The sequence below is a fragment of the Eretmochelys imbricata genome, chromosome 4 (genome assembly GCF_965152235.1).
Source record: "Eretmochelys imbricata isolate rEreImb1 chromosome 4, rEreImb1.hap1, whole genome shotgun sequence".
Taxonomy (NCBI): domain Eukaryota; kingdom Metazoa; phylum Chordata; order Testudines; family Cheloniidae; genus Eretmochelys; species Eretmochelys imbricata.
Window position 1 is genome coordinate 14,871,138 of NC_135575.1, and position 13,133 is coordinate 14,884,270.

Below are 13,133 nucleotides of genomic sequence, written 5' to 3' on the forward strand. Positions count from 1 at the left end.
AGGAGTGCTCAGTTGCTTGTAGAGTCCATCCCTATAAGACTTCGGTAGCAATTTTGTAGTGTCCATCCCTATAAGACTTTGGTAGCTCTTTGGTAGCAATGATAGTAACATGGAATAAGCCCCATCTAGGTAATGTAAAATAAACTCTGTTTATATATCCCATCACAGCTATTTTTGTGGCTGATGGACCTCAACCGCCACCCATCACAGTCAATGGGCAAGAAGTTGAATTTGTCAACTCATTTGAGTATCTTGGCTCCAATGTCACCAAGCAAGGAGATTGTCTTGCTGCCATGAAGTAAGGTGACACTAAGTATTATCTAAACAAACACCCATTAGGGATGGTCTGGCTAATACTTAGTCCTGCCTCAAGTGCAGTTGACTGGACTAGAAGACTGGACTAGAAGACTTCTTGAGGTCCCTTCCAGACCTACAATTCTATGAAACATTTAATCAGCACTGCTATGCATGTTATGCTCACTCTTTGGAAGCCTCTGTTGTATTAATGCCACAAGTCAACTCGGACTATGACATGTATCTACCAAGCAGCAATGGCTTCTGTGTTGTGTGGCTCCACAGAGGCACAAATGCACCTGCTGGATGCTTTTGACATGAAATAGCAATGATGTATTGAAGGCATATGGTGGTGTCATGATGTAATGAATGAGGATGTCAGGCATTGGACCAACCAGCCTCCAATGTCTTCCCAAGTGACTTCATGTTGGCTCAGGTGGCTTGTCCATGTGCTCAGTATGCTGGAGACCATACCAGCCCACTACCTTTGTGCATTTGTCTAACAAAAGCTGGATGGATAGACCTCGTGGACGGCTTCGCACATGCTGGAGGGATGTCATGACCCCTGACCTCTCATGCCTCAGCCTTAAAAAGAGCAGGCTGCAACATTGGTGGGAGACCAGGCTCTCTGGAAACAGATGATCCAAAGTGTGCACTCTGTTCTCCATGAGCAAGAGAATTAAGGAAATGAATGAATCTCTGCAATTAAACTGTCATGTTCCAGGCTGATGGTGCCAATGGCTAAGGTCCTCATCTGGGAGTTAGAAGACCTGGGTTCTGTTCCTTGCTGTAGTATTAATCTGCTGTATGACTTTGACCTCTCTATCAGTTTCCCAGCTATAAAAGAGAGGTAATGATACTTACCCTTCCTTGTAAAGTAATTTGAGGATGAAAAACTATATGTAAACTAAGTATTGTTATTACTATTCCAATAATCCATGAAAGTAAAGGGTCCATGATTATTTTGTTGGAGCAAGACCTGCACGATCCTGCAGCATCTAATGAGTAAATGAGGTGAGAACCTGCTGTAGAAAGTCTAAGTCCATAATTCAGACTCTCGGGGAGTCACTGTGAATGCAATTTGTGTAGGATGTTGTCATTATAAGTATTCGAGAAATGAATGCTGTTAAACCACCTGGTTTGCTGTCTGCTTTACAAGACGTCAGTTAAACTCCTCTGCTCTCCTTTTCCTCCTAGTCAGCAGTAAGGAAAAGTCCTGTATGCCTCAGGCATCTTTTAAGGTGCTTCATGCTGTCTGAATGGGAATCTGCCTATCCACAGTCAATGCTCTCTTTCAGTGGGGGGCGGAGGAACATACCTACAGTCCTTATCTGTACTGTCTGGAATAAAGGAATACGTCATGTCACACAGTGAGCTTGGAAGTACGTCAGACAGTTTAACTGACACTTTAAACTGTTGGGGACAGATCTTCAGTTGGTGTAAATCAGCATAGCAATGTTGACTTCAGTAAAAGTATACCACAGGGATGGCCAACCTATGGCTCTATGCGGCTCTTCAGAGGTTAATATAGGGCTCCTTGTATAGGCACCAACTCCGGGGCTGGAGCTACAGGTGCCAACTTTCCAATGTGCCGGGGGGTGCTCACTGCTCAACCCCCTGGCTCTGCCACAGGCCCTACCCCCACTCCACCTCTTCCCGCCCCCTCCCCTGAGTCTGCAGTGCCCTCGCTCCTCCCCATCCCCCTCAGAGCCTCCTGTATGCCTCAAAACAGCTGTTTGGGTGGGGGGGGGCATTGATCGGCGGGGCTGCCAGTGGGTGGGAGGCACTGGGAGCAGAAAGAGCTAATGTGGGGCTGCTGACATATTACTATGGCTCTTTGGCAATGTACATTGGTAAATTCTGGCTCCCTCTCAGGCTCAGGTTGGCCACCCCTGGTATACCAGTTCATGCCACATGAGGATCTGGCTTTTAAATACTTAGTTTGTCAAATGTGTTAACTGCAATGTCCTGAGAACATGTGAAATGGCCCTTAAACAACACGAGATTACTGCAAAAATGATTACTGATTAGTGCTAATGCAACACCTTTTTAATTGTTTGGATGGAAAGTGAATTACAAATTCTGGAGTGTTTTGGAAATAACACATTGCAAGAGATGGGTAAGAGAGAGTGGACTTTCTGGGGAAATCAACAGCTCTTGAACAGCGTCAGTGCTCACAATGTTAGGCTTGTGGGGTCAGGGGACAGCTTGGAAAGGAAATATAGAGTTCAATGAAACTGATGATACAATTTGCATGAAACTTCTCACATTTTTTTCAATACTTCATTTTATGTCGTTTATTTGGCGGGGTTGGGGTTTTTTTAGTCCCCATCATTTCACTTTTCCCAAAACTTCAAGGAGCCTGCAAGCCTTTTGCAGATTGGCCTGTTAAATCCATTTCTAGCTCAAGGTAGCACATTTTAAACTTCACATGAAGACACACTCCCTGACAGCCATCGTTAAAACAATAGACGGACAGTCACATGCACGTTTATAATACATTCTATACACAGAGACATGTGCATGTACGTAATAAATACCATCTGACTTAGGTGATCAATCAGACTCAACCAGCCCAGCTCAAGCTTTGAAAAAAGCAATGGGAAAATCTGCCACATAATCTTTTCAGGCATCTTAATGAAAACACACAAACACACTCATCAAACAAATCTGAATTTTATTAAAAGTCTCTTCTGTTTTGCAACCCCAAAACTGAGCCTATTTCAACAAAACCTTTTCATATGAATATTTTGTCTGTGCTACTTGAGAGATACCTGTCCTAAGAAAATGAGTGAATTAAACTACTCCTACTTAAAGCAGAATAAAATAATAAATCCGTTAATTTAGGCCTCAGTTCAACAAAACATACATGGTTAAATTTAGACATGCACTTAAGTCCTCTTAAAGTCAGTGGTACTTAAGTACATGTTTGTTTAAGAGTTTTGCAGGATAGGTAGGGACTTAAGCACATACATAAGTGCTTTATTGAATTGGAGCCTAAGGGTATGACTACACCACAGAGCTATAGCAGCATACCATACATAACCCTGTAACATAAACACAGACTGCAGAGACGGAAAGGGTTGTTCTGTCTCTGTAGGAACTCCACCTCCCAGAGCAATGGTAGCTAGGTGAACAGCAATAGTGTTTCATCTGCCTATCTGCGTATCCACTGGAGATTAGGTTGGCATAGCTACAGTGGTCAGGGGAGTGTGGATTTTTTTAGCACCCCTGAGTGCATAGCTATAGCAACCTAAGTTTTAAGTGTCGACCAGGCCTCAGACAGAGGAGGGAATAATATTCACCCTGTTGATAGACCTGGTCAGAAAACAAAATTTCTACTTCACAGGAAATTCCAAGATTTGAAGAAAAAAAAAATCCATTCCAAACCTTAGTGAAAACAAAAACATTGAAATTTCCCACAAAACAAAATTAAAAAATAAATTAAATTGGGGGAGGTCAATCTAAATCTTTGGTTTTAATAAAATTGAAACATTTTATTTCCATTTTTACAGTTAAAATGCGTACTATAAATTGCTAAACAATCACTTTGAAACAAAAAAAAATTAAAATATTCCATTCCAAAAATTTCAAAATAGAACATTTTTACCTTATGAAAATGCTTTGGGGTTTGTTTGTTTTTTTCCTTTTTTTCCCCCAAAATTGCTCAAAATCAACACATTTAGACAAAGTAATTCACTAGCCACAAATCAGCATTTTCTGATGGAAAATCATTCTGTTCAAAAATTTCTGAGTGATTCTATTTGTGGCCCAGCACCGGAAGCATGGCCACATGGAAGTAAGTAGGCATAGAGCTGGTTGTGGGAGAAGTGAACAAACAGCACATCAAGACTGGCACTGATGGAGCAGAGTGGATAAGAAGTGATGCAGAAAGAGACACGGGTAGATAAATAGGGAGGGTCAGAGTTTGGCAGGCTCTTGAAAGCAAGAATAAGGCCTTGAAGCCAAAGTAAGCACTAGATGAATGGGATTAGAGGGAAAAATATTGTCCTCTATTGAATCAGGGTGCTGACTTTGTACATCTGATAGTACTTTGTATATCGTCAGCATCACTGTTTCCCCTGTAGGATCAGTCTCTAGGCACGTTGCCCTGTTTGTGTCAGTCATTCATACAGCAACTGGAGAGAGCATTTTTTAAAAAACAAACAGGAAAATGTTACTATAAAACACCAAAATTGGTGAGGGGGATCCAGGACAGGGTTACATTTTTTTAAAAACTGACTAGATTTCAAGTTGATAGCACCCCTCAAAGGGTGGTAAAACTGACATGCATTTTCCTCATGTCCCAAATATCAGCCTTTATTCAGGCAACTAAACGTTAAAATGACATTGCAGACCTTATGCATTTTGGCCGGTGCACACGTGTGGACGAAGGGCTAGAGGTTACAGGCCTCTCCCTATGTCTTCCGAGGAAATTTCAGCCAATCAGTGGCTGAGTTTGAACTCAGAGTCAACATTTAGCCAGCAGTGTGCCCTCCTCCCACTCTTCCTAGCACTGGCGGAGAGTACAAACTGCTGTCCTGCACAGAGTTGTGAATACTTCACATAGCCAAACGCTTTATTATTGCACTAACAATGTGAAATGGCTCCTGTGTAAATCATGCGGTTGTTTACAAGAGAAGGGGTGAGGAGCAGGGAGATAGGCCTTGATGGGTTGCATATCCAACGCACACTGTGCAATGGCGAATATGGGCCCAGAGGCCCCTTAAATCAGCTAGGGTGCACCTAGCCTGGTCGAATTAGAAATAAAGCCCACCGGTAGGGGTGCTCCTCTTTCCCCTGCCCCCATAAAGAGCTAGGTGAGGGAGACCCAGAGAACAGAAGATGGAGAGTTTTTGCTCTCTGGGAAGCAGCATGAAAGAAAGCTGAGATGGAGAGAAAAGCAGATAGGCTTCTCCGGGGGTTAGCTGGAACCCTGAATGGAGCCCCTGCGTGAGGAGCGGGGTTTGTTGACTGAGGTACTAAAGCCTGTCGGAAGACAGTCTAGAGCGTTAGAGGCACGCCTGTGATGAGGTGGCGGCCAGCTGAGCCTAGCCAGTCCAAAGGTTTGGGTTTGTATGTGTTTCTTTTGCACTCTGGTAAAAGACACTGTGGCCTTAGAAGGGGCAGGGCTCTGCAGTGATCTGGACAGAGGGCCAGGGTGCTCTTTTGGCTGGAGCTGGCCAAGTGATCGTGGTAGGAAACTGAGGCAAGGGTGCTGCAGTGCTACAACCAGCTAAGGGGGGCGGGGTGTTGAGACAGCAGCTCTGCCACAGAAACTCAGGGATTTTGTCTGCACCTCCCTGCAGTGCTGGTTCAAAGGGGAACAGCAAAAGAGGGAGATGGTGTATCTACTCCAAAGGGGGATTATAAAATGACCTCACAGGGGTCAAGGTTTATCATCTGTGTCTCCAGAACAGATTTGCTCAGCTTCCCAAGTAAAGGATGTCAGTTGTGGTTTTTCCCAAGCTGTGAGCCCCGCAAACTCAAGCTGGGCTCTTACCCGCTCATGAATCAGCATTGTAACAGGGTGGCCTTCTGCTTCGAGGGCCTGGGGCCAGTCAGCCCTGTTCATTCAGCTCTATCCTACCACAGCTGGGCAGGTGTGCGACTCAAAAGGAGGAAGAAGAAGCTGCAGAAGAAGGTGGCCAGAATCCCCTGGAGAGGGTGGACTGGGTGAGGGGGGGAAGTCTTCTGTGTCTAGCCCTGAGGCAAGAAAGCCCTAAGGATTACCACCATAGCGGGGAGCTGGCCTAAGAGGAGGAAAGCCCAGCATTCAGGCTGGCTCAGGAGGAAAGTGGACAGGCTCCTCCGTGTGGGACAGGAAGCTGGGCTCAGGCTAGGAAGTGGCTGTGGGTTATAGCCTGCCAGAGCCCTTGGTAGGAAGCTAGACCTGGCCTAGATGGTTGGGTTGATTGGAACCCAAGAGCTGGCAGGCCATTGCTGCTGGGACCCTGCCTGTAAGGAAGGAGGCTGAAGCCTGAGCCTGGTGGGGCTGAAGACGCTCTTGTTTTGATATTGTTTCTGGACTTGGAGTAAGGGACTCTGTTACCCTGGAACGGACTGAAGGTTTAAAGTAAGTTGGTTGGAAGGTCAAGCCTAGGGTTGCCACATGTCTGGTTTTTGACTGGAAAGTCCGGTCGAAAGGGGACCTGTGCAGTCTGGTTACCAGGGTAACCGCAATCGGCCTTCATTGCCCGGAGGGCAGGAAGAGCAACTGCTGCAGGAGGAGCTCAGTGGATGGGCAGAAGCTTAATCTGAGGAACTGGCTCCCAGCTCCGCTGAAGAGTTAGGTACCAGCGCCGCAGAGGAGAGGGATCCTGACAGTGCGTGGCATTTGAGGCACGGAGCCAGCGGCTGGGTTTGCCACCCATGACTGCCTGTCCTGCCTTCTCAGTCTCTCGGGATCCTGATGGCCCCTTGCTCAGGGGACAGCCGCACTTCCGCCCCGCCATGCCCCAGTTAGGCCGGCAGGCTCCACATCAGCTTCTCCCAGCCTGGCTCTGCAGGTGGCAGGTTTGTCCCGGGGTATGGAGAGAGCTACCGACGTGTGGGGGGGAGCAACAGAGGTGCCTGTAGTGTCCAGTTTTGAAAAATTGGAAAGTTGTCAACCCTAAGCCGACTCTACAGTGGGAGTAGACCAAACAACATGGTGGGGAAGCTGAGGCAGAGTGGCTGCAATGCCACACGGTGCCTTGAAGGGGCTCTCCAGGATGGTGAGTCTCTTACAGTTACTATTAATTGTGGGGTGTTTGAAAACTGTGTTAATATTACAAGCTATGATTTCAAGCTTTAAGGGCTTACCCTTGTCCTGCGTGCAGGCTAGGGGACTTCCCTAAGGGAAGTGTGCAATCTGTGTCTTCTGCAAAAGAGCTAGCGTGGGGCAAGGTGAGTTGAGTGAGTTCTTTGCCAGAAGCCAGGTCTACACTGCAAACTGAGTGATGCAGTTATGCTGACCTAACCCCTGGTGTAGACAGCGCTATGTTGATGGGACAGCTTCTCCTGTTGACATAGCTACTGACTCTTGCAGCAGAGGATTAACTACGCCGATAGGAGAAGCTCTCCTTTTGGTGCAGCAGGGCCGTCACGGCTGCACTGCTTTAAGTATAGACCTGCCTTTAGATAGTAGCCTGCTATGCCTCTGTCTGTATTTGGTTGCTGTGTGTGTCAGGGTTCTGAACCCTTACAAACAAAGCAGCGTTTCGTTGCAACCTTTCACAAAGAGAATTTGTTTTGTTTCTAACTCTCTGTGTATATGTGGTGAACCAAACATTAGTAAAGATCCTGCAAGCTAAATTACATCCTCAGTAATACCAGTGCAATCCCATTGTCTCCCATTTTAATTCCTCACTAAGTGCTGTGCAAAATCTTGTCACCCATACATAGACTGCAGTGTATGAAGGCTCTGCGTTCTGTCAGCAACGTGGTGGCTGCTGAAAGAAACGGCTAAATACACTCCACTGAGGCTTTGGCCTCATCTCCATGAGAAAGTCACACCAGTCAGCCCCTGTGAGGATGCTGTTACTTCAGTTTAAGTGAGGCTTGTTTTGGTTTAGCCGAGGTCAGTACCTTATGTGTTTTAGATGTCTCTAGAGGCCTGAGCATTCGGGGACTGAGCTGGTTTCTCATGTTGTTAATAATAGTGCTGGAGCTGGACCAGCTTTGCTGCCAAAGCTGACTCCTCTGTGCTCATTGCCCATAATGAAAAGAATGCTCCTGGTTCCCATTTACACTGAGGCCCCCTTTATACCATTCTGGTAGCAAAAAAAGAAGCCTTAAAATGGGTGTAGATTACTTTTACACTCACTGCGAGACCATTTACACTGCCAGAGGAGTGCAAAGCTGTCTTCGAGTAAATAGGAACCATGGTCAATGTTTAAAACATGCAGAAATCCCATGTTTCTTCTGAGTGAGTTCTCTCTGCCTTCCTGGGGCAATGCCTGCTTCCCTTTTTATGACAGTACCAACTATGTACCCCCTGCTAAATTCTTGCTCCATAACCATGTGCTGCTTTAAATACTGTGTGAATGCTCTGATTTGATGCTGCTGCGTGCTCCTCATCCTCTAGTCTAGGCAATACTGACCATGTGCTGTGGTTTGTTGAGCACACACTGAAGTTAATGGAGCTCAGCCAGCTGAGAATCTCCCCCATTCTGTTACTGAATGTAGCTGCATGCTTCTGAGCAAAGTGAACTGCAGTGAACGGGTAACACCCGTGCTTTCTTCTCCGTACTGGCTTGCTGTTCACTTCCAGATGCAATCCAAGTTGTTGGTGATTTCCTTTAAGGCTATAAGTAACCTGAGACCTGGCTATTTGAGAGCTTGCTTCTTACCCTATGTTGCCATGCAGAGAAGAGGAGCTGGGAGGCTCTTGCTGATGGTTCCTAGTGTGAAATACTATCCTGAGCAACCTGTTTTCTCTCAGTTGAAGGCCTTTAAAAGTGCTCTCTTTAATTAACCAGAGCCCAAGCTTGAGACACTTCAGATCAAGGAGTTCTTATTTCTTTAGCCTAGGTCTAATTTTGGGGACATGCTTTTCTCTGTTAGTCTTGACAAAAGGATGGTGGCTTTCAGGCAGATTTATGTACCACCAAGAGTGCTGAAATGAATTGTTATGCAGCAGCAGAACTGACTGAAACCTCCATTACCTTGCACTAGGCCTGCTGTATGCATTACTGCTAACCCAAGCATTCAAAAATCATAGGCCTAGCTCTCAAAAATCATGAAACTGGCTTAATATTTGGTGGGGGGAGGGGTTAATTGCATCCTGGGTTTCGAACCTTCAGGGTGCTCTCATGCCATGGTTTCAGGTTACGTTTGCAATCATGAGGGCTAGAAGCTTTGTGGTTTTTTTGTTTTGTTTTGTTTTAAATAAAAGCTGAGGTTTTCATGAAACCATTTGTCTGCCCGAGCTGGTGCTCGAACCCCACCACACATCACAAGCGTTGGCCACAGTGACATTTGGAGGAAATGACTAGAGCTTTTGGAACAGGAACTTCAATGCAATGCAGTTTACAGAAGCAGATAGTCCACTCAGCCAACCCAGGGGCCACATAAAACCACCTTGTCCCGCGTTTGGTTCTGTGCCAAGCCCAGCTCAACCAGATCTGGTATGTGCTCCTGTTTTCTGACCCGAGAGAGGGCAGAACAGAAGAAAAGTCATAGTCTAGGCAATTGGATAAGTACATGGTCACTGTGAGACCCACAGCAAAGGGTGCAAGGGACAGAATGATCACGAGCTGGTGAACACTGAGAAAATTTGAAGAACAAGCAGACGGTTCATCATGGGGACCCTACCTCAGAGAGGTTTTGGGGAAATGCTCCACACAAATTAAAATCAATAGGGCTCAAGAATTGGTAACACACCTCGAAGGGCTACAGCACAGCAGCAGAATTTCAGCAGGTGTTGTGGTATTGTATCATTCTGTAGATCTTTGTAAAACAGCATCTATTTGTTAGTGACAAGTAGCTCATAAATGCATACACACTAGTAATAGCTAATGCAAGTGCTGCCCGTCTTCAAGCCAGTCTCATCTGCTGTGATGTAAAGCCCTCTTTGGGCATTCTGGGCCACCGCACAGGGAAATGTATGGGCGCGTACATGTAGAAATGAGAATCTTCCATCCTTCTGTCCTCTCTGCCTGTTTTTGTGATACTGCTATTTGACCCCACTCCCCTGCCCCTTGTACCACACATATTAGCCCTTATAGTTCCACACTGAAGATCATCCAAATCTGAATAATTCCCTTGTGTGGAGCTGGCAGGATTACTTCTAAAAATAATATCCACTGTGAATGCAGCTTTCCTTTCAGTTTGTGGCTCATTCATGAATGGATCCTGACTTTTGTGAACATATTTGGCATGCACCGAATAGTAGTCTAAATAAACAATTGTCAGCCTAAGGGTGGTCAGCTAACTGTTCACTTAGACCCTTAACTGTTTGCAGCGTGAATTCATCTTCTGAAACTTCTTAAACTCGGAACAACAAACTGTGACCAGCAAAGAGTGAATAATTTACTTCTGGTACAAACCTTTGGATGAATAATGATTTGTGCTCAAACTCATGGAACTTTCAGGATTCAGCAACACTTTTTCGTGACTACCTTGTGGTTGTATACATAGTCTTAAATACAGAATCACATGAAGCCATGAATAATAGTGACCTGGACTCAAGGCTTTCATTCATGAATCGGCTTTTTACATTTTCAACCAGTTCTGCCTTTGTCTCCGAATATCATCTGACTGAACATCTCACTGCTCTCCTGGGCATGTCCTCTGCAGTCTAATCAGGTGAAGAACCAGGGCTTCTGAACTTCAGTCAGGGTCAGTTTTACAGGCAGGTAGTATTGCCCATATTACATGTCAGAGCTGAGGGTCTCCAAAAGAGACATCAGCCTGAACCAGATGGGAAAACATGGGACAGTATTAATATGTACTAGAGGTGTTCCAGTAAATGTACTAACCCGCAGCTATTTACTAGAACAATGTAACGCTTCAATGGTTTTCAGTCAAACAGAGTTTTGTGACCTCTGTGCCATGCAAGAGCACTGATTATGGTGTATGTTTTGAATGAGGCATCTCTGAACTTAAAACCACATTTGCTGTCTGTGGCTGTGTTTAAGAGAGAAATATATGAGCTGCAAATCCAGATCTTTATCCAAATTTTCCCCAAGTTTAGGAATATTAGGAGCCATCTTTACTGATGTAAAATGTTTGTTTTGTAAAAGGCCAGATTCTGATAGCTTTATTCATGTTAACTAGACTAGAATGGTTGGACTAGAATCATCTGGTGGTCCCTCCTGACCTGAAACTCCTTATATTCTACATATAGCCTCTTTAGTCAATAGAACAGTTCAGTTAGTGTTACTGACCCCGGGGTAAGGGTCTCAATATCTGGCCCAAAGTAATATTACAATCATTCATTATAATGATTATTACACTAAAATTTTACAAGAGATGGAAAAGAAGGGACAAGGGGGATCCATCTCTAGTATGTAAGTGTTACAGTATGAAACCATTTGACTATAGGGTGTTGCAAACTTTTTGTATCACAAAATTAATCAAGAGACTAAGACAATGAGGACTTGTTTACAACTTGTACTTATTGTTAACAGCTGAGAAGTTTCTGAAGAATCTGTGGTTCATAAAACATTCAGTATTTTTTTAAACAGCATTCTAAACCACGTGTCAGTGTCGGGGGGGGGGGGAGCAGGAAGCAAAGTACAGGAGAAGTTGCACAGATGAATTTCACCTTTCTCCATTGGTGACCTGGGTAGAAGGAGAAACAAAAAGGATGACTCGGTAAAACTAAAATGTACATCTAAACCACCAATAATTGTATATGACAGACAAGGTGGGTGAGGTAATATTTTATTGGACCAAGTTCTGTTGGTGAGAGAGACAAGCTTTTGAGCTTAGATAGAGCTCTTCTTCTTTTCCCAAATCTGAAGAGCTATGTAAGCTCAAAAGCTTGCCTCTCTCACCAAAGAAGTTGGTCCAATAAAAGATATTTCCTCACCCACCTTGTCTCTCTAATATCCTGGACCAACACGGCTACAACAACACTGCACACAATAATTCTGTCTGTCTGATAACCAAAGGTGACACATTCCATTTGTGAAAGTACATGTGTGGTAGTTAAGAGTTCTGTTCACATCATCTGCTTGGTTTTTTTGTTTTGGTTTTTTTTAAAAAATACAGTTTAAGATTGCAGGATCAGAGCCTCTGTACTCCAAATTATTCACATGCTTAACTTCACACACTATGTGCTTGATTCTGTACCATTCAAGTCAATCAGAGTTTTCCATTAACTTGAATGTGAGCAGGATCTTGCCCTATGAAATCATTTGGGACTGCTCTCATCACAAAGTTAAGCATGTGAGTAACTCCTTGTAGGATTGGGACCATAATGCTTCTCAGTGTTGTAAGTCAGACTTCCATTGTCAGCTCAGCATAGGAATGTCCTGAGCACAGCTACATCTGTGCCAGAAGACCAAGTTAAAGCACAGAGCTCCCCAACTCAGTTAGAGCCTTGATCACGTCCACACAAGTTGTATTTGTGTTCTATCTCCAGTCATGGAACAGGGTTAAGCTACAACCCACATTTAGCCATCTTGTAAAGGGATCAGTAGAGAATCATACTGTAACTATATATGCAGTTGGACAGGTCTACCATGTTTCTACAACTCTATGGATCATGTTGCCATAATATCTGAACACCTTACAAATATTAATTTATCCTTCTAACATCCCAGTGAGGTACTGTAAGAACTTCCCCCATTTTGCAGGTGAAGAACTAAGGTAAGGAGAGACTGTGACCTGCCCTCAATTTAGGAATAAAAACTGGATTTCCAATTCATAAATCCCAGTTCAGTGCCTTAACCCCCAAACCCATCCAAAACCATCCATTCTCTCTTGCTTTGATCAATATGCAGTCTTGATGATGGTTGTATGGCTATCGCATCTAACCTATCTGGGATGATTTAGAGGTCCAAATACAAGTCAAAATCATGAATGAGATTTACAGTTCATAGTTTGGGTTTTTCTCAAAAGAGCCTAAGGGAGTTAGGCACCCATCTCCTTAGGTTCCTTTGAAAATCCCAGCCTGATCTTTGCCCTGGTCTAAAAGGTTAAATGTATGAAAATTACTATGAAGGATTCTTTGTCAGCATGTATCATTTAGATTAAGAACCCTAGAATTTCAGCAGAATGTTGATTATTCTTCGGATTGGGCTCGCCAAAGTTAGTGAGATGTTCAGTGATGATAAAGGAGTAATTAGGAAACCCCTTCTGAATTTGGGAAGAAAATTTTGGCACATTCTCTGTAAGAGCAAAAACCA